General features: G+C 41.1%; 1 protein-coding gene across 1 annotated transcript in view; it reads right to left on the bottom strand.

The window, feature by feature from the left end:
• cacna2d4a (calcium channel, voltage-dependent, alpha 2/delta subunit 4a) overlaps positions 1-17,971 on the bottom strand; it is a 157,461-nt gene that overhangs the window by 48,207 nt on the left and 91,283 nt on the right. The gene's annotated exons all lie outside the window — the stretch shown is intronic.

The raw sequence follows: 17,971 nt of genomic DNA, 5'->3' as shown, positions 1-17,971 counted from the left end.
CATAATAAGTATATGAATTCTTGGGTTATAGGCAAGAACATGTTTTGTGAGATCATGGTGAACTCTGACGTTAGACCACCATCAGTTAATTTTTGAGTCCAAGTAAACGTTCCTGCCAAATTTGAGGAAACTCCCTCAAGGCCTTCTTGAGATATTGCGCTCACAAGAATGAGATGGATAGGAGGTCACAGAGACCTTGACCTTTTGACCACCACATTCTAATCAGTTGTCATTGTTAAGTCCAAGTTAATATTTGTGCCAAATGTGAGGACATTCTCTCAAGGTGCTCCTGAGATATCGCATTTACAAGCATAAGACAGATGCAAGATCACACTGACCTTGACCTTTAATCACCAAAATGTAATCAGTTCATCCTTGAGTCCAAGTGAATGTACCATATTTGAAAAAATTCCCTTAAGGTGTACTTGAGATTTTGTGTTCCCAAGAATGAGAAAGGAGAGGTCACCGTGACCTTGACTTGTGACCAACAAAATCTAATCAGTTTTGTTTTTAAGTTTTTAAGAAAGTCGCCCGAGGCATTCTTGAGATATCTCTTTCACCTCCAGCCACAGCTATTGCCAGTGCGGAAGCATATAAAGCAGACTACTAACTTACAGCGAGGGAAGTATGTGCAAAATTCGACCAAAGTCTTAGTCAAGTTTTAGCAAGACCATAGCAGCAAGAAAACAGCCACATCAAAACCATATATCGTTGCTATTTGAAAGTATTTTGGTACAGTTTGCATTATTAGTTAAACTAAAAACATCAACTCTTTGAGCTGAGTGCTTCAGAATAAAAGCTGCTGTGGTTCGGCCTAATTTTGTATCACGATATGGCCTAAAATATCATGATATTATTTTATGCCATGTTGCTTGTTGTCTTAGTTGCACCAAAGATACGTTCTGCTAAATAGCCAACATTAGATGTTACTTACAAGCGTAAAAGAAAGGTGTCACGCAAATGTTTCCTCTTGTTTTGCTGCTTTTTATATTACATTTTTTCTTTGCCATGAAATGTTTACTGTGTCACTAACCAGGAGCTTGAGGCAGCTCTAACGCATCCTTTTTATTTACATATGTGTACGAAGACAAGTCAACCAGAAGTCAATTCATTCCAGTGGGAATCTCTGTAATATCTGATGCGCCTGCAAAACTTTTCCCCTTCCTAATATTTCAGTCCGTAATGTGCCAAAATTAAATGAAACTGTACTGAATTCTTTGTCCTCTCATGTTGGATTGAGAGCAGACTGGATGCTAAAGTGACTCACTGATGCCTCTTGAGGTACAGGTGGTTTTACAAGACAGGGCGGGCTGGTGCTAGCTGGTTAGCACCCTAACTTCAGGAGGTATCTGTGTAACACAATACACAAATGTCTTTGCCATAACATCAAAACTGTTAATCCTTCTCATTCTGTTTATAATTTCTGATCATTTTTGAATGTTTAAACTAAAATTCTGGTCACATCTTACACACTGTACACTGGTGATTGAATAAACTTTATGTTGTGTCTTTGCGTATCAAATAAAATCTGTCTATTTAACATAAGTAGATGCAGTGAGCCGATAAAACTTGTTGTTCACATACTGAGGAACTGGCCTCTGTACACTTCTTGTTATGTTGGCAAAGGATATCTCTACAGTTATAACTCACTGTGGATGAGGGCATCCTCTATCTGACTAATCTCTCCCATCCCACATACTTTTCCAAGACCCTGACAAAAATGAAACTCAGTCCGCAAACACAGAACCGAGTAACCTCTCAACTCAAACACCAAAATTACTGTTTGTGGTTCCCCAAAAACAGCAGAGCTACATTCAAAACAGAGCCTGAGGAGATCCCATGACTTTCTGATGGGCAGTGTTCAATAAACCGATGTTGCCAGGCAACAAACACTGCTCCAGCCAGTGAAAGGAGTTATGGTGAATTCTGGTTGACTCTTCAGAGAGTGAAAAAAAAAAGAAAAAGTTCAGCAACAGTTGATTATAATGATCAGTTTGAATAGAAATCCTTGACGTATGAATACGGACAAACTCACAAGCCCACACACACACAGACCTTGTCACATGCACAGGCACCAGCACACAGAAAAAAGATCACACGTGCATTTATGGACACACAAGACAAAAAACACTCACAGGACAGTACACACATACACGTACATACACACAGAGACCTAAAAGGATGCACATAGATCAACACACCAGTCAGGACATCCTGCATCTGCCTGCATCATTTAACTAAGACCACTGGTAAACAATTAAACCTGACCTCTGACCTTTAAAGTTGTTGATTTTTGTGACAACTTTAAGAGAGATGCACAAAAAACACAGACACACACACCTCTGTGCTGAAGCTCGCTAACCTCAGAGGAGTCGCCAGAGGCTGCACTGACATCACGTTACCAAAGCAACAGGCAGAGGCCCGGGATTGGACGAAAGCATGATGACTCAACCTCCCTCCCTCATCCTCCTCCTCTCCCCTCACCATGATACCTCTCTCTCTGGTTCACCCTCTCTAGAAGTGTCTCTCACTTTCTCATGCGCAACTTTTTGAACGTCAAGGATGCAGATGGAGGGGCGCGCACGGGCAGAGCCACATGATATGTTTTTTCAATTAAAAGAGCATAAAATGGTGGCATGTGTCGGCTTGGTCTAACGAGCTTTGAATTGTATAGACAGGACATGCCCTCACAACCTGAATGAGGCTGCAAATTTGTGCTAAATAATCTGTATTCCCTGTGGAGCGAGTAGCAAAAGGAGAAATTAAGTCACACGTTTACACGACCGAGGTAACGCTTTTTTCTATAGTGAAAGCCCCTGACACAGCTAAAAGGTGGACAGAGGATTCTGTCACAGCCATTTAGCTGTCTGGTACGTGACAGAACAGAAGTGACAGAGTGTTAAATGGGTGGCCTGTTTCTTTAAAATGAAAATAAGTGCTGTTGACATTGGGTATATGTGTGTGTGGACCTTCTAAGTCGGCAGAGCCTACCTTAAGTTAACCTAGTTTCACAGCCTTCTTTAGCGGGCCTGTTGGAGGCACGCTCACTAAATCATTCATAGTGGAGAGACAGGGAGAAACATGTTCCTGCGTGTGTGTGTGTGTGTGTGTGTGAGAGAGAGAGAGAGAGAAAGCGTGTACTGCAAACTGCCATGCTCTTTCCTCTGTTCTGAATGTTTACATGGTAGTTTGTGCTCATATTAGGGCTTTTTCGTCACACATCGAAAGGGAAATTAAAGTGGCGACATTTTGAGGCACTAATTTGGTGTGAAATTCAATTACCTACTCAATCTTTTATAATGTGAAAGGAGATCAACATGGCACTGGGTGTGTGTGTGTGTGTGTGTGTGCGTGTGTCTTTTTGTGTGGGATCACCACTCTTTCATTACCTCACTAATCCAATTTTATTATGGCAGAATTTAAGTATCTGAATTTTATAGGAATAGTTCAACAATTTGGGTTGTCATCTCAATACTTCTGTGCAGCATAAAATTCCCAACTACATGTTTTGGTTATGATTTTAAAGGCACGATGGTACCAAATGTGAATTTGTGTGAACCTGTGTGATGATGTCACTTTGCCCAGCTGGTGTACGGCAACAAATAGTTCATGCATGTACTGTAACTCCTAGTTAAACCAAAAACTGTCTTTTCATTACTGTTTGTGTACAGGTTAAACAAACAAGATACAACTTGTACATTTTAAATCTGTAAATAATATTCAACTCCTCCTACTGGTGTGTTTATCATTATATATTATGTATTTTGTGTAATACCCTTTGCCTTCTACAGAAATTTTTGATTTCTTAAGTGAATGTTTTTGATATCTTATCTTATCATGAGAATATTCAATGAATTGTATCTCATTATCTTATGAAATGTTTTTCTTTTATACTGAAATTAATTTTGCACAGTAGAATAATAATTGCTCTTGCTTTTATTGCTAATGTCTTGTAGTGCACCTGTTGGATCCTTTGCTAATGTTCCTGTACACACACAACTGTGTAGCCACTTCAGACTCTTAAAGTGATAGTCCAGGTTAGGTTAGCGTTAGGGTTAGTTTTCGTTAGCCGTTGCTATCCTGCGCACCTGCACGGCATGGTGATGAACTGTCTAATTGATTTCTGTTCACGTGCTGTCTTGCGGGTCTGCACGGCAGAGTGATACTGGCCAGAAAATAATTCCAATTGAGAGCAAGGTCTGACGTAATGCGGGGATGTTTTAAAATTATTGAAACAGTCTAACAAAACACATGCATACTTTTTTGTAGCTTAAAACCTTTTGGTTACGTGTCCCCCTTATATCTTCAGAACTACTTTTTCTCCAGTAAGCTACGGGCGATTTCTCAGAGCAGGAGGCTCGTTGACAGTAGTGACACCGTCACATCAGAGCTACAGATGGTCAGCGTTTCACACAACTTCATGTCCAAAAACCTGAACTATCACTTTAACACGATCGTCATGTTTGCTGATGGTGGACCTAATCACAGATAACAATGAAAAAGCCTACTTGAAAGAAGCAGAGGACCGGACCTGCTGGTGTCAGGACAACAACCGACTCCTGTACATCAGCAAAACGAAGGAGCTAAGGAACTAAGGCCCCTTAATATCAACTGGGACTCATGGAGAAGGTGGATAGCTCCAAATACCTTGGCGTCCACATCACTGAGGGCCTGTCCTAGGCACTTCATATTGACTCAGTGGTTAGAAAAGCAAGGCAGAGACTGTTTTACTTTAGATGCCTGAGCAAATTCCTGGTATCCACTCAAATACTGAGGAATTCCTACTCCACCATTGAGAGCGTCCTGACAGGGAGCATCATAGCTTGGTATTTAAACAGCAACGAACAGGACCGCAAGGCCCTGCAAAGAGTGGTTCCTTCAGCTGAACACACTACAGGCACTGCTCTACCCTGCATAAAGGACGTTTATACCAGATGCTGCAAGAGTGAGGCCAAGAAAATCATAAAAGATCCCAGCCACAGGTATAATTACTTTTTCACCCTGTTGAGATTGGGAAGACGATATCAGTTCCACCAGGTCAGCACTGAGAGGCTCAGGAGGAGCTTCTAACCTCAAGACACAAGGATACTGAATGATGACCTGCCTAATCCTCAACACTGACATGTATTTATTACTACTACTACTTTAAGCTGACAGAACTGACAACTGTTATGTTTTACTGAAATCATATTTTATGAATTCACGTAACAAATAAATTCACTGATTGACTGATTGACTGATTGATTGATTAATCAGCACAAGATCATTGAGAAGGCACACCTGATGTCAATGAAGTACAAAGCGAATCTGATGAAGCAACATGCTAAACGCCTGAGTTGCTCCTTTTTTTTAGCTGCCAATAAAATAAATGTTACCCGGACTGGAACTTCGATTTCCTTTTGGTTCACTGATTTGCTACTTGTGGGCAGTGAAACAAGCTGGAAACAATACTCATGATATTATATATTATATAATCATAATATTTCCAAAACATTTCATTTCAGATGGGGGAAAGAAAAAAAAACATAGAGAGAAAATATATATACATCTTCACCTCTTGCCTCCCTTTTGCTCCTTATTTTACTTTCATGTTTCTTCCCTCGACTTCCCTCTCTTCTCTTTCTAGTTGTGTTTCTCTGTCTCTAAAAAGACAGATGGTGCCCACTCACCTCTCCCCTACTTATCTCTCAACTATCCCTCTCTCTTTCACTCGATTCCTCATTTTGTTGCTCGTCTCTCTCCCTCGTTTCCATTTTCCTCCCTGTAGATCTGCTGTTCTCTCTCTCTTTCACCCCATCTCTTCCTTCCACTTCCCTTTTGTTTTCCCTCCCACACTCTCGCCTCTTGTCTGCCCCACACCACTCTGTCTCTCCCTCGTCTTCTCCTCTAGGAAATCCCTCTCTACCATCTGTCTGGCTGTGATGAATTCAGAGCCTTTCAGAACAAATCAACTTGGCCAAATTAATGAGACTCTCAGAGGGGATAAACTTTGTGCCAGTGTGTGTGTGTGTGTGTGTGTGTGTGTATGTGTGTTTGTGTGTGAGAGAGGATGTGTGCACCTAAAATACTTCATAATCCGTAGACTGGACCACTTAATTTATCCTGCAGTGACAGATAGCGTGTTACAGGGAAATACAACAGACAAGGCTGGCTGCACACATTCAGTTTCTTTACTATGACAGGTCAGGACCCCAGATGGGCCTGTTTTTGGTCGTGTTGTTTTTTTAATGAGGGTGAGACACTATGTTCGCTTTCAGCCACAATTTCCAAAAACTAGGATAAAAAATAACTGCCAGGTTTTTGAGGTCTAAAAAATGGAGGTAGGTAAGCATCACAAGCCAAGCTCAGATCATATGGGGCCACTACAAACTATGATCAGCTTTCGAATTGCTAGAAGCACAAGTAATGCTCGAAGGAAAGCAAGATATCACTTTGCTTTAAAAATAAGGTGGGTAGTTTTATTTTGGCGTCAATGGGCAAAAAATTCCTGAAATAACCTTTTCAGCATATTGTAATTCAAGTGGGCTGAGAGAACACTAAACTTCTGCACCTTCTCTTGGCTCTGCTTTCAGGCTTAAGAAAATCTAGCCTGGCGTTCCTATTGGCTGTTCTATAAATGCTGATGTGGTTCATGTCCTTTCGGTGAAATCCTGATTCAATGTCGAAGAATTCCAAATAGAAAATTGCTAATCCAGCACTGACAACAACTGCCTACACTGCAAAGCAACCCAAAAAGGAAGATGGATTTGTAAAAAAGAGAGTCTAAAAGAGAGTCTGACAATGACTGAAATAAAACACGCATTAAAATCGGCGAAGCGTTTCAGACATGGAAAGAAAATGTTGCTAATAGTTAAGCCTTCGGCCAAATGCTCATGACTGCAGCTTGAAGTTTATGTTTATGTAGCTAAAGTTAGCTAGAGCTTCGAATCACAGTGTGTCCTCCACCTCGATCCCCACTGCTACAGACCATCTTGCCTGGAAGAGAGCGGGCAGGAGCTCCAGTAACTCTAATGTAGCCAGTGCAAACCCCAGCTCATGGGTAACAGCATCCCCAGCTCCCCAAGAGATCAGCAAACTTCCTGTTCTTTACACAGGTCTGAACTGGCATTGCTGCTGGCCACCAGCCTGTTGTGACACCCGACATTGGGGGGGTTACGCTGACCAAATTCAAGCTGCTATAGCCAGTGACCGAAGCTCTGGAGCTGTTGCCCACTCTGTCCTGGCACAGCAGTCCACGATGGAGATGGGTGGGGCAGAGGGACTGTCTCATTTGTGGTCTGATAAACAGAGAAAGTGAGCAGGGCAGGGAGGGGCTGAGTGAATACACTGCAGGCAACTCCACAATAAAAATAAGATTAAATAAATCAATATATAGAAACACTGGATTACTGTATAAAGTGCATGTATATGCCCATAGTTGTCTGGTGGGAGGAGCTTAGGACACAGCAGAGAGCTGTAGCAGAGATGAAGCAGCACAGCAAAAAATGTTGCTTTAAAAAGCGGTAAACTAATTTCTCTAATAAAGGCTATTAATTAAACACCAAGACTGTTTAATCACAGTCAATTTAATATATTCAGTGGCTTTAGGAAAATAATTCAGCGACACAATTAAACATTAACTATTAATAATAAAACCATGTAATTTAAAGACACAAATGCCATAAGTATATTAATCATTTTCCATACAGCATTATATCCATTTCTATGCACACAGTGTGACTATAAATTACAGCAATAACTACAATACTTATTAAATTGTTGATTATATTCTCTGAGCATTGCATATAAATACAGTGTATCACTGTTGTGGCAGTAATATCCTCAGGGGTGAATTCACAAAAGGATTGTGTGGCTATTACGCTCTCGAAACCTGCACAGTTAAGACAAAAAGAAAGCTGTGGGATTCTCAAAGCACCAGCAAAGGGTCAAATGCACCCCTAACTGTGCTGCCAAACAAATAGCATTTTGGTGCTCCTGTGGTATTTGAACATATTTAAATTAGGTAATATGCATATGTTTGGTGAAAAATTGCCCGCTTGCTATGCAAATGACCCTCACTGCAAAAACAGTCCAGTTCAGAGTAAATTAGTGCTAATAACCACATGAAATTAAAGTGAAATTATCTGTGTGTCCTCACAGAGTTGATGGTAACTGAAGTGCATTTATTTATAAGGGGCAATCATGGCATGTCTCTGCACCTCGTTGGTAAGGACCTGTGGCTCAGTGTGTGCAAATTTTAGTTTTCTTTCTCTCTCTGCCATTGTTCCTGCTTACTGCAAAGGCAATATTTATACTTTGCCACATGGATAATTGCAATTGGATGCAAGAAAAAACACAGATGGAGCTCAGCTGCAAAACTTTGTGGGCTTGTTTGAGCTGTAATATCATTAGTGATTGAAACAACTTTTGTGAATTGGACCTTGAGACGAAGCAGATAAAGTAGGGGTGTAAGAAAATATTGACACACTTAGGTACTGTGATATCATGTTTTTCGATACTGCAGTGATTAATAGTGTACATGCAAAGATTCATGACAGTAGTTCATTCTGTGTCATGGTTCATCCCCCCACTTAATTAGTGTTCTTCAGACATTTTACTCTTCAGCTCTAATGTAAAAATTGCAAACGTGAACGTGGTAATAAAGGGTGCACTGCTAGCATTGACAGTTTTGCTAAAACTACGTTTAAAAAAGTCTTAGTATACTGCAATACATTGAATCATAACCTCTGTATCATGATACCTATCATATCACCAGATTCTTTCCAATACATAGCCCGAGTTGCAAGTGATGTGCAATTCATGCTGCTATCTACAGCTACAATCCATTTTTGTGAATTTGCTTGTCACTGTCTGAAGCAGCCATCTTAAAGGGGAACTGCTTATGTTATGAAGAAAGTTACTGCCCTGCATCATTTAAGAATTTTGAATGCTTTAATAAAAATTACATGTGTGGGGAAAAAGGGGCATTTTAGAAAAAAAAGAGCTACATTTTTTATTAGCTTTTTTTTTTTTTGCATGAAAGACAGTTTGATAACAGCAGAAAAACCTATATTGTAAAAAAAGAAATGATGTATGACTTGTGCAGCACAAGTTCACCACTGAAAATGCATCTTTTCCTGGAAAGCATCACTTTTCCAGGAAGTTCAAGACTCCTTTTTCATTGGATCTTTAAATCAATCTATTGATTTCACTTAGACAATACAAATACATGCTACCTCACCTACTTTCTTGGCCAAAAAATATACATTTAATGTAATACTGTGCTTCATAAAACAGTTTTAAAAATGCTCTAAAAACACCAGCCATATTGTACATTATAAATGAACAAAAGGCAAAAGTAATGGGAATAAAATGGGCAATTCAATAAAAGCCTATCTGGAAAAATGTGTTCCAAAGCATAAATTAAAACATGATTGATTTCTAATGGAGAAACCCTCATTGACCGTATTGACCGAAGGGCCATAAAACTGTCTGGTCAATACGAGACTAATTCACAGATGATAAAAAACAATGATATATGGGAACAGAGACACCAATGACTCCTGGGATGGCACCATGGACATATACAATCTGTGTGTGTTTGTGTGTGTGTGTGTGTGTTAAGATGGATAGTGCCTTGAAGTCACTTGCTCCGCGCAGGAACTCTCAGTTGTAGCGCTAAACGTGCCAGGCCAGACCTGGTGTTAATACAAAGACTAGAGCCAATTCATCTTCACTGACACTCACCCAATAGCACAGTAAATTACAGAGCGAGGGAGGGGGTGGGGGTGTTAAAAGATAGAGAGAGAAAGCGAGAGATAGAGACGAGGGAGGAGACAGAGCTGGTAGAGGAGAAAGAGAGAAAGACGAGGGATGTTGCAGAAAGTGGAGAGACGATATGCATGCATAAAGTTCACACAGCAACTCATAATGAATGCAACAGAATGCATTTAAATTCATATATCATCAATATTAGAGGCAACGGAGGAGTGCAGGGATTTAATCATGCCTCCTGGATACTAAATAAACCAATATTCCTGTAGCTAGGGGATGAATACATCTGATAGAGGGATGCTGGGTAAAACTATAATAGCCAGGCAGAAAGGTTAAAAAAGACACTTTCTTGCTCCAAACCACTGCCAGTAATCATTTTTCATAACACGTATTTCCTGCATCATTGATGGAACAGAACCGGCCATAAAAGTCGCCTTGGCAGGAGGTGCTGGCATTAACAATGGATCCTCACGCCAGAAGGCCTCTTTTGCCAGACACATAAACAGCCCGAAAAAGTGGACACATCCCTTGGAGGACCAAATAAATCAAGCTCACCTCGCGTTCTTATCTGGTGTTAAAAACCTCTTCCCTCTCAATCAGTGAGCAAAGTCTCAAAGGAGCTGCCTAAGGAGCTTGGGGCAAGTCACAGTCCATACTCTGTTGTTTATAGAATTCACCCAACTTTTATAAACTCTCACAGCCAATGACTGTATCATTTCTAACACCTTGTGCAGTATATGCTTGAACTTTTTTTAGTGCTGGAGTACCACTGTAATTCAAGGTTCATCTTTTTCCCAAAAGCTAGGGATCTCTACCCATGATCAGAGGTGTTAGCTGTGCTCTCCGCAAGTGGTGCAGAGTGCAGTGCGGAGGCAAAGTTAGTGATTTACACAAAAAAAAAAAAGGGAAATGAGAGCATGAACCCGATCATCATGAAGGGTGCAGGATAAATGTCCTTTTCATCCATCGCAGATTGCTTTCAGGTTACACACAGACAGCTGTCATTTCATCTGTTGCACACTGAAAGGTCATTAAAAATCAAAGTCAAAGTTGAAACAGATCGAATTTTGAGTGCAGCGAAGGGGACATAAAATCTGAGTGCTGCCATGAGGATTGTCGTCTACACTCTCTCCATGGGGAGGCAACAGCTCAGTTAGATACAAATAAATTCTCCTGATGATCACATGTTGAGAGAATAAACTGGACAAAATAACAGACGTAGCCAGCATTTTGGCCGTGGCTTTCTTGGTTTGGAGCCAGAAGTGACCATGTTTGGATGAGAGGGTGGAGCTTTGAAGGAGTGAGGGGTGGATCTGACTCACAGACGATGGTTACACATTGTACACATGGTTGCACAGTTGTCATGAATGGGGAAACTAGCTTAACAGACCAAAATAACTTTTTCTACCAGGCTTTAAAAATGTTTATTTCTGCTGTAAAGTTGGGTATTTTAGCATTGGGGGTCTACGGGGATTGACTTGGTTCTGTAGCCAGTCTCAAGTGGTCATTCAAGGTATTACAGTTTTGGGCACTTCCACACTGGTTTCATTTTCCAGCCCCAGAGGTTGCTGCTTGGTAGAGAACCTGAAGGCCCTGATACACCAGGCTGACAGTTGGCCAATGGGCAATGTCGCGTCATAGGTGAGCGTCTGTAGCCCTGGTTTTGGCCCTTGTGTGTTGCGCACTGTCAGCGGCTTAATTTTGAGTGGCGGAGTCTGTGGGTGAGAGAAATCACTCTAATTGGCTGTCCAGCTTCAAATCAACGCATGAGACAGAAATGGAAGTAAGCAAAGTCAGCAACTAAAGAGGGCTCTTCTCATTTTTCATCATCATCTCATGAATACATGAATATTTTCATAACAACATGGCCATCTGAAGTGAAGCCACTGAAGAGGGCCCATTTATGATCATTGTTAGATATGGGGAGAGACGGAGCCTTCTGTATGTACTCTGTGTTCGTTTTGTCTGGATTTGTGCATGTTTTCTGAAAGCCTACAGCTTACAGATGAAACGGAGCAGTACCACCAGAGATCATGGAGGCAGTGTAGTGTAGTTCAAGCGAGATACAATCGTAAGAGACGATGAAGACATTTAAAAAATGGCATAATTAAACTAATTGGTAATATATGATAAAATATGGTAATATGTAATGAGAATAGTGAAAATGATTCTCCGTCCACATGTTGAGATGTACATAATGGCTGGATGGACCACTGCAATCTACAGCGCTGCCTCTAGTGCCTTCTAGTGGCTATATCGATGCCATCATAAAGCATGCATGGAAGTACCAGGTTAGTGACATTTACTACCTTTGAAACCGATATATCTATTTTTGTTCGTAAAGGGGATATAAATAAGTCTAAAGAATTGCGCCAGAGTGGTGTGAAAATGGTGATCAGACGCTGCTTTTTTCAACGTGTGTACAGCTCTAGGTCTTACGATTTCCTTTTTTAAATAACGAATATGAACTACCGCCACCTGCTGGTAGGGAGAGTTATTTCCTTATACGCAGGCACAGAACATTCATGCTAGCTAGCTGTCGGCTTAAGTCTTTGAGGTGTGTTTAAGTGCAACTTTCTGGCTGAGTAATGTGAGGCAACACAACTGTAAGCCGTTGTCGCCACTAGTTCTTTGAAGTTGGTTTGGTGTCTGGGTCTTAAGGATGGTCTATGAATGTGAGGGTGAGTTCTATAATGAGTAAGTAAGTCCAAAATTTGATACCATATATTTGAAAATTCCTAGAAAGGTGCTGAAATGTGTTTTTCTTTTTATTTAACCTTTATTTATCTGGGAAGTTTTTTAAGATACGTTATCTCTTTTACGGGAAAGACCTGCTCAAATAAGTATCACATACAAACACAGATCATTAACTGACAGCAATCACATATAGCACAACAAAACTAAGTAGATAGTAAAATTAATCCATTTTAGCTATTTTCGACAGTGCTGTTTTTTTCTATATTTGGTAAAAAGTGTCCACTGTTGAAAAGTGTCCTTGAGCCTGGCACTAAATTCTCAGCAGCTGAAAGGTTACATCACCGTAGCTCACCCGTGTCACTGACCTCTGCACTCTGGAGAGGAGCGGGCAGGACTAATTAGAGGACTAATTACCCCTTTGGGATAAAACACACACACAGAGCCATCATGCTGTTATAAAAGCAGATGTTCTTTCTACCACAAAACGTCCTTCAACAGTTACAAATAACAAAATCAAACTTTTATGTGAAACGGCATATTGCACCTTCACTGCTATTCCAGTCATTCTAGCCAATCATGTTTCATAACTACCACTGAAGAGTGTGTCCTATATAGCCAGCACTGGCAGCAGCTATTGGCAGCTGAAATAGATTTCTGTTTGCCAGGAAGTACATTCAAGACAAATGAAGCCAGCACAAGCGCCCACGTTTGGAGAGGACTCATGTTCAGGTTGTATTTGTGTGTGTTGGGCAGCTGACCAGTCTAGTGTTTTAATTGGCCTGTGCAAAGCCACAGAGCTGGTGACAGACAGTGATGTGTGCAAACTCAGGAGAGTGTACAGGTAGGTACTGCTGATTAGTAAACAGAAAGGCTGGATGACATGACCTTAAATCCTTGAATTATGATGTTTTGTAAAAAACATTATGGGAACGTATTTCTTTTGTATGAATATATGCCAGTTCAGTTTATTTATTTGTCCTGATTAATTACAGTACAAGTTTGATATTTTGGACTCTGGGCTGATTGTTTGGTTGAACTTCCAATTAGATTTAATTGTTTTTTGTGCAATACTCAATTTATCGTACAGGATACGGCATGTTTATCTATTGAATATTAATATAAAAAAGGAAAAGACTCATAATATTAAAAAAATCACCTTACAAAGTTGATATGCTGAACTTGTTAGCAAACATTTCCTTATTTGCCCAATATTTGACACTGGACATGTAATGTAAAGTGGATATATTTGACTTTTTTGCTAAAAGTTGCCTTTAACTTTATGCTTTCCACATGGACGGTTGCACATACATGAGCTCTTGCAGAATTGTGACAAGGATCCTCCATACTCCGTGCAAGTTTTTATTACTGGCTAACCGATATTCTGCCAAACTGTAGGGGGCAGTGTAGACACTCACAAACCTCCCACATGCGTCAAGCATTATCTAACATCAGGCGGTAAAGGTGCAGGACACCATGCCAAATGCTCCATACAGATGAGGGGAACTGCAAATTTAGGGCAGAATTCTCCGAGTTCATCACTACAAGTGGTACCTTAACCTAGAGATGTCTCTATCAAGTGTTTTTTAGCCCCGATCTCGATATGAGTCCTATAATATTGGGAATCTGACAATTAAATATGTTTCTTGCATATTGAAATAACAGGTGTACCTTGCTAAATGTGGAACTCCTTATATTTGTCATATGGTGATTGAACCAAATACTAGAGGTCCTGGCTCAAGGTTATTAGTTGATTATGTTCAGTTAGGGATAGCGTATATGAAGCAAAGTTTGACGAGAAGAATGCAACTTCTGAAACTGAAGTGACATGGTTGCCTAGATAGAAAGGCCCAGACACACCAAGGCGATGGCCAGTGGTTGGTCAATATTAGGCTGTTTGTGAGCGCCTGTCGCCCTAGTTGGTGCAGGTTACCTCTTGTTGGCCCCCATTAGGTTTTTTTGGCCAATTCAGCATGTTGAACCAGCTTCAGCGACAACAGAGCCAGTCAGTGAATTGAATCACTCTGATTTGCAGTTCAGCTCAGTGCATGAAAAGAGAAACTGAAGTGAGGAAAGTAAACAAACATCTAAAGTCAAGAGGGATCAAGACCAAAACAAACTTGTTACATTAAGGTAACATTATTTTTCTTCAGCCACTGAGCTCTTTAGCAGAAACATTTCGTGACTGTTTGTGTTATTGTTCACTGGAGCACAGTAAATATGCTTTGTTCTTTCAACACTGGATTGTGTTGGTAATGTGCTAACAGACTAACTAGTGTCAAGATGGTCTTCTGGTTTCCATTTTTGAATGACAATTACAGTCTGCTGGCACCTGCTGGTGTGGAAAGTTATTTCCTCTCATGCAGGCACAGAATGTACGTGCTGCTTAGCTGTCGGTTGTGGTCTTTGTGGTGTGTTCATGTGCAACTTTTTGGCCAAGACACAGGTGACATGAGGTGATGCAACAGTCAGCTTTTGTTTTTGTCTGGGCCTGAAGATGTATCACTCTGTTGGAGTTGTTAAAACTACAAAAACACTTGTGGTTTGCAGCAGTGTTAGAGAGCAGAGTTTCTTCCCTCACAAATGATCTTTGACCGAGTACAGATACCAGCTGCGGGGACAGACAACAGACAAGTTTAATGTTGGCCTGAAGTCACTGCTGTGATTTATGTTAATTAGCAACAGCTGATTTGATCTGCTGCCGGCGACCTTGGTCATTTTATCCCGTGAAAGTGTCAACGCCGGCTGAAAATGAGAAGCTGCCACCTGAATGTTATGAATATTGCTCTTTGCTAGCGCCAAAGCAAGAGGAGAGATAACAGATTTGAAAATATATTTGTTAGCCTCAGAGACTATTATTACAACTCCATGTATTTTGCCAACCTTGGTGTGAGACCTCGGAGTCAGTCGCCCCTGTGCGCCCAGATTTTTCACATTCACACACTGTCATCAGCAGCAAAATGCTGCACTGTAGAGCCAAGTGATTCACATGCTCATTAACAGCACAATGTGTGTGTGTCAACTATGATTCAGCCCATGTAAGGAAGCAGCCAAGTAATTATATGCTGTGTCCAAACAAACACACAGACCCCCCTACCAGTGCCTATCCCCCTTCCACACCCCTTTACTCCCCCACCCTCCCTCTGTCTGTCTCCAAAATTATCACTGGTGTCTTCCAAAGAAAACATTTGTGCTTTCTCACAATGACTTCCACGAATAAACACACACACACACACACACACACACACACACACGCATGCGCACACACACACATACACACACACACACACACTTGGAAGACACTGCAGTGACTTGCATTTATTTCTTAGGGATTTACTAGAGCTGTAAGGATGCATCAGTGGATCGATATATCAATTCAGTGATTAACTATCCAATATCATCAGTGCAGAGTGGGAACGTATATCCTAATTTTTAAGATATGCCTTTAGTTTAAAATTTCCATGGCACCTCTGTGTCACTAGCACACCTCCTTCCTAAACATTCAAACAGTGCTATCGGCCTTGTGCCAGGCAGATAATGGCGAGCAGCAAGAAAAAGACCAAAAGGATATTTACAGATATCGACTCATATCCATTGCGGGCCCCTGATTTGAATCATAGCGAATTTGTATCATGGCAGACTTTGTGATATCAGCAAATATCGTATTGTTCTCCAAGCAGTTATTAATCTAATTGTGATTAAACTTGTGGTTTTCACGCCTATAGAATTCACCTTAACCTTAACCATAATCCTAATATTCACCCTAAAATCTACTTTGCATTCAGACGCAAACTGAGTAAGTCTACATGTGGCCGACTAACTTTCTATCTATGGACTGCAGACCAGTTTTGGTGGTGTGGTATGTCATTTTCAGTAAATGTTACAACATAAAAAATGTGTTTTCAGTTTAACTACAAACATAAGAAGACAGAAAGTATTCACCTATCTTTAAGGGGTTACATTTTGATCTTGAGCCCACAGCTGATATTCTACATGATTTGTTTACCTGAGCGCACAGCTGACAGGTACAGTGGTTTATTTACATGACATAACAGAATTGCATATTTAACAGATTCAGTGAGGATGGAGAGACGCTTGCTTGCTTGCTGTTAGGACACAGTGTTCAGCCTCCATATTCTCAGAGGGAAATATTTTTACTAAACATTATGACCGGAGAGATTTAAGTATGTCGGACTTAAACGGATTTTCCTGATAAATAAAAATGGATAACGTAAACCGTGAGGACAGCAGAGCTGATGTTAAAGCTGCTTACTGTGTGTTTGAGAGAAACAGAGAGAGGGGAAGCGAAGGTGGTCTATTGCATAATGTTTCTGTATGTCATGAAGAGCTTACTCAGACTGCTGCTTTGTCACTTATTAACCTCTGCGCCTGAAACTCGCAATATTTTCTAACAAGCTTACCCAGACCGCCCGACACTGGTTGTGGGTCAACCTGCGCATCACTACTTAGCAGGTCTTAAATGGCATATCCAGCTTGCTGGAAGATATAGCCGTGTGTTGAGGAGAGAGCACATCTTCAGAGACCGACATAACGTGCTCAGAGAGTGACAAAAAATGGGTTATCAGCTGTTTCCGACTGCCAAGACATTTACTAACACTGCTTTCTCCATGGTATACCTCAGGGCGGCTGTATTTCCTTATATGGAGAAATGGGGGCGTGGCAGTATGCTGATTGCAAATAGCAGTCAATTTAGAGTAATTCTGATTCACTAAAATACAAACAAAAATGGCCAGTGTGCATGTGTCATGAATCCAATGGTAAATTTGTGTGTGCACTTAACAAATTAAGAACATTTCTACGCACATATAAGCGAACAATGTGAGCAATACAAGACCACACACTCTAAAACATGTGCACAGACATATGCACAAATATACTCTATACACGCACACACACACAAAGACAGCCGTTACGAGAGCTGCCACAGGGAATAGAATGAAAATGAAAGCCAAGCAAGGACGACGTGAGGAGAGGGAAAAAAAAGGAAAAGAGGCAAAAAAAATCGAGGGAGGAGAAAAGCCCATGTGGCAGAGGGAGATTCTCATCTTCACTGAAATCAGCTGATCCCTCCCACCCTCTTTCCCTCCCTCCACTGCCACAGCTTCCCTTCTTGCATCTCTGCCTTGTCCATCTCCTTTCCTGTCCTCTGCCTCCCTCCTACCTTTATCCTTTTTTCAGCCAACCTCTTCTCCATTTCTCCCACCACCTCCCTCTATCTCTCTTCTTACTTTCTCCTTGCCATCCCCTCCCTACCCTCCAACTCCTACTCCCTCTTTTCCCTCTCTCTGTCTCTCTCGGCTTTCACTCTTTCGTATTATCACTCTCTGTATTCCACCCCCCCTTATCCTCTCTCTGTCACAGTGGGAGAGCTGCAGGCAGACAGAGGCAGCATACACTAATGTTACTATATTTGACAAGACACACACACATATTCTCCTGCCACATGCACGACTGAACACACATAGGAAAGAGAAGAAGGGGAGGTGGGGGGCACACACACACA

Source organism: Epinephelus fuscoguttatus, linkage group LG22 (assembly GCF_011397635.1).
Source record: "Epinephelus fuscoguttatus linkage group LG22, E.fuscoguttatus.final_Chr_v1".
Lineage (NCBI taxonomy): Eukaryota > Metazoa > Chordata > Actinopteri > Perciformes > Serranidae > Epinephelus > Epinephelus fuscoguttatus.
Note: the sequence above shows the minus strand (reverse complement) of the source record. Positions and strands in the feature narration are given on the sequence as shown.